Source organism: Populus euphratica, unplaced genomic scaffold, assembly GCF_000495115.2.
Source record: "Populus euphratica unplaced genomic scaffold, PopEup_1.0 scaffold487.1, whole genome shotgun sequence".
Classification (NCBI taxonomy): domain Eukaryota; kingdom Viridiplantae; phylum Streptophyta; class Magnoliopsida; order Malpighiales; family Salicaceae; genus Populus; species Populus euphratica.
The window spans coordinates 33747-38978 of NW_011500370.1; the positions used below are offsets into that span (position 1 = coordinate 33747).

The 5232-nt window shown below is 35.4% G+C and overlaps 1 pseudogene; it reads left to right on the forward strand.

Moving 5' to 3' along the window:
• The window catches only part of LOC105114130 (cytochrome P450 CYP736A12-like), a 5666-nt pseudogene extending 3567 nt beyond the window's left edge, over positions 1–2099 (forward strand).
• The last annotated feature ends 3133 nt before the right edge of the window (positions 2100–5232 follow it).

Genomic DNA, 5232 nt, shown 5'->3' on the forward strand with positions numbered 1-5232 from the left:
GACAAACCTGTGACGTCATGATGACATCATCATCATCCAGATCTCGTGCGTGGGTCGGATCTTCTGGTATTCGGGTCGGGTCAGCCCATCCGGGCGAAGAAGACGCGTGTGACACGTGGCGCGCATCTGCGCACGTGTCCAGTCACCCCGCCGGCACGTGACGGCGCGTGCGGCGGATTCCGACGTCCGATTTCGACTCGGTTTTCACTAGTGGCTTCGTCTCTTCCTCCTCTACATAGTGGTATGGTCAAAACACAATTTTGACAACTTTTATTTTGGAGCAAAATCAAACACCACTTTAAACCAAAAGCTCTGATACCAATTGTTGGGAAATCTGACCGGTGATGTTCTAATATTTGCTCATTGGAAGCCAAGCACACTAACACAATATTTAACGTGGTTCGGCAAACCGCCTACATCCACGGGAGAAGCCATTGCATTATGTAGGGAGAGAACAAGATTTACAACAATAGAGCAGGAGGAATCATCCACTCTTTTTGACAACTCTCAACCTCACTCTTTTCTCTCTTTGCAGTGCTGCAATGGCAGTTACTGCTTGCTGCCCTTGGTAGCACACTCTCTCTTACATTTCTCACCTCTTTGGCTCTACTTCCTCTTTCTCATTTTGGTCTCTCACATATGCCTCTATTTATAGGCATTCATGGAGGCTTTTCTTGCTTTGTTGTCAATATTGGTAGCCACCAACTCTAGCTCATTCAACAATGGTGGCTGCCAATAGTCAATGGTTGGTACCTTCCATTTGTTGCACATGAAGTGGCAACCAACCTAAAACTTAGCAACCATAAAATAAATTCCTTCATGTCCACGAGGAAAGAAGAGCTTGACCTCTTGATTGACTACATTAAAGATGCTTCTCGTGAGCGTGTTGCTGTCGATATTGGTTCCAAGGTCTTATCTCTAAGCGCTGACATCAGTTGTAGGATGGTTTTTGGAAAGAAATACTTGGAAAAGGAATTTGATGAGAAGGGGTTCAAAACTCATGAGGGCCTGCGTTTAGCAGGAAGCTTTAACTTGGGAGATTACATCCCTCCAATTGCACCACTTGACCTTGAGGGTCTTACAAAGCGCATGAGGCCAAAGCCAAGGTTTTTGATGACTTCATTGAGAAGATTATTGATGAGCACATTCAGTTCAAGGACGAAAACAGAACCAAAGATTTTGTTGATGTCATGTTGGACTTCTTGGGTTCTGAAGAAACTACGTATCGTATTGGTCAAGACAACATCAAAGCCATAATCTTGGTAAGAACGCATAGAATTGAAGTAACTGTTAGTAAGCAGTACCTTTCTCTTTCAGGACATGCTTGTAGGCTCAATGGACACCTCAGCCACAGCAATTGAGTGGACTCTCTCCGAGCTCATCAAGCATCCAAGAGTAATGAAGAAAGTCCAGAAAGAGCTGGAAGAGAAAATAGGCATGGATAGAATGGTGGAAGAATCAGACTTGGAGGGCTTGGAGTACTTGCACATGGTTATAAAGGAAGCTTTCAGGCTCCATCCAGTGGCACCTCTACTTGTCCCTCACGAGTCAATGGAAGATTGCACCATAGATGGCTTCCTCATCCCGCAAAAAGCACGTGTTATTGTAAACGCTTGGGCTATTGGACGCGACCAAAGTGCTTGGACTGATGCAAACAAGTTTATTCCAGAGAGGTTTGCTGGGAGTAACATAGATGTTCGTGGACGCGATTTCCAGCTTCTCCCCTTCGGGGCTGGGCGCAGGAGCTGCCCTGGAATGCATTTGGGACTAACCATGGTTCGGCAAATTGTGGGACAGCTGGTGCATTGCTTTGATTGGGAGCTTCCTAACAATATGCTGCCGGAGGAATTGGACATGACTGAGGCGTTTGGTCTTGTAACCCCGAGAGCAAACCATCTGTGCGCCACTCCCACTTATCGCCTTCACCTCTGATTATGGCTTAAGCAATGTTTCGATTTCTTGTTAATTAATATTCTCTGTTGGAAGTGTGATCATGTAGGGATTGTCTTTGCTGCTTCTCTACTCTAAGATTGGAATGTTTAAAGGTCTTCCCTTGGATTCATGGAATCAATTGTAGACTCATATCAGCATGCTGATGTATTTAAACCCTTTCATTATATATGCAATAATGAATATGATTATTCAGAGTCAATTATTGTGCTTCATCCTCCTAAGAGGAATTTTTTGTAATTAGCAATTGTAATAGCTTTGACTGGACCTATCACTGGTATCACAACTATATCTTATAATGGCAACCAACAAAGAAAGAATTAAAAATTTAGAAGCTGGGCTTGGAGGACTTCAAGATAGTGAGTTCAATGGAACTCAGTCTTATTGACAAGTTACATCATATGGAGGAAGTCATCAATAAGCTATTTGTGGCCTTGCTCTCGACTAAAGACTCGTCCAACTGTAACACCAATGATTGTAGTGGTCATTCTCGCCACAATAGAGCAGAGTTTAAGGAGGAAGACAGATGTTCTCAGACAAAGATTGAATTTCCAAGATACTCTGGTGATGATCCAACTAAATGGTTGAACAGAGTGGAATAATTTTTCTAATACCAAGGCACCATGGCAGGATAAAAAGTGTCATTCCGTCATTCCACCTCGCAAGTGAAGCTAATCAATGGTGGCAATGGCTATGCCGTGCCTACTAGAGGAAGGGAGAGAATTGGAATGAGAGGTTTTTGAGGAAGAACTTTGGGCTCGTTTCGGACCAGTTGATTATGAAGATTTTGATGAAATTTTTACACAGGTTGGCTCATTACAAAACTATCAAAATATTAAAATAATATTTTTTATTTTAATTTTTTTTTTGCATTTTCCATTTTTATCACTCTATTAAAAACTTAACTCCGATTTAATTTTAAAAATGACAATATCTAATGGAGAATAATAAACTACAACACCACTTCATCCTCCATATTTTTATTTATATATTGAACTTGGATATTGTTAGTGATGGGGGTGCTAAAATCATTGCCTATAGAAGGTATTCAACAAAACGTTTAACGTGGTTTGATGACATGTAGACCATGGTTAAAATTATTTTGAAGTATTAAAATTCCAACCTTATGATAGGATGGATTAAATTGAATTAAAGATATAGAACTAAATGAAATAACTAGGTGACATAGAGTCAATATGTAAATAGTAATTACATATTAAGAAAGTGGAATATAAATACCCTATTTTCCTCTCTACAACCGGCAACAATAGAGAAAAGATGAAGGGAGAATATTTTCAAGTTTCTTTTACAAAACAAATTGAGAGGAAATCCAACAAATTGAAGGAAGGGGGTTTGACTGAGTTTTTGGCAAAGGGTTGAGGGAAATAATTACACCAAGGCAATAATCTAGAGAGAATAAGTTAAGAAATTTAGGGATTTAAAGTGGTTAACAATGGTTAAAGGACTAATTAATTAGGTTTTAAAATTACAATGAGTATTTAATTTGTTTTAAAAAACTAGAATGGCTGATCATTGATACTTTACTCTCAATGTGTCTGTATTGTGGAAATTACATAATAAAGTGGTGTGCCATGTTGGCTCGATCGCGTCCTTCACCAACAATATTTTCTATTTGTAAAAAAAGAAAATATCCCCATTTTAAAACTTAATTTTTCCATCCACTGCAGATATTTGAAATCTTGATTATTATTCTTTTCCCCATGATTTATCTATATATTGAAAAGTCTGGAAAATTGTTGTCAAACGAATTTGTTTAACAGGAGCCATGCTATTCCTCCCCCCTTGTGGATTGTAATAAAAATAGAGTGAGGTTAATAATTTATAAAATGGGAATAATACCACTCCCTATTCTAATTAAGGGACTAAAACACATATGATCATGTATAAAACAACACATTGCGTTGATTATACCCAAATTATTCAGAATTATATTTTATTAACTTGAAAATATAGTAAAATATTGCAGGATTTTGAGTTCCAAATTTCATAATGGAGGATGGTGGAGGTTTTGTGTTCTTATTTTCTGCATCATAATTCTTTCTTAATTGCTTTTTTTGCCTATTTTGAACAATTGATTCGGGATTTTTCTAATATTTTTTTATTTGTTTTTAAATTATTCATTTTTATAAAATCCCGACACTGATGTCAAGATTATTAATTCCATTTCAAATATCATTCTGTTTCACTTATTGGTATAATATATTTTTGACGTTTCAGTATATATATAAAATAGAGAACTTATAAATAATAGTGTAAAATAGAGAAAATATCAAATATAAAAAGGTTAATATATAAAAGAAAGTATATAAAAAGTAAAATAAAGTTATGGCGAGCGGGCAATAATAAGCACCATGATAAGAATATATTTATTTATGGATGTGATATATGATTACAATTAACAAATTAAAAGGTATATAGAAACACAATCAAATTACAATTAACAAATTAAAAGGTATATAGAAACACAATCAAACAATTATGGAAATAAATTAGAATCTTTAATCATTTAAAACCTTTTGATATGACACTTGATTTCCACCATAATTGATGATTATATTGATTGGATTTTAATCCAAAATATATTGTTTTGATTTGTTTTCTCAACATGCCCTTTCAAACTTATGGATATTTTGAAGAAAACTCTTCATGAGTCTGAAATAGATAATATTGAAATCTTATTATTTAAATATGAAAAAAAAAAGATCTCGTAAAACCAAGTTATTCAAGCCAATAACAATGAAAGAAAATAAATAATTCTACGAGACCATATTTAACTCTACCGTGTGCTATAAAAAATCAAAGTCAAACCTTATTTGAGTTTGTAACTTAGGAAATATACAAGAGAAATGCCATGAATGGCGTAGTGAAAAAATATCTCCAAATTGTGATTGTAAGGACACCAAAAACAAATTATGGGATATAGTCTAAAACTTTTCATTAAAAATAGGTTGATGTTAATATGATTTTTGTTTTGTACGGATGTAAGTATGATGATGGAAAACTATGAAACTAATGGGCGATGGAAAATTATGGGCAATAGTCAAGCAAAAATTGTTAAAGAACTTCAGTATAGTATATGCACATTGTTGGCTATGATACCATGATAAAAATCTTATGATATGATACTTTATTTTTTTATATAATTAATGATTATATTAATTGGATTTGAATTTAAAATATACAATCTTGATTTGTTTTTTCGATAATTTCATTATTTCTTGATCAAATCACATGTTTTAACACATGGTTAATAATGAAAAA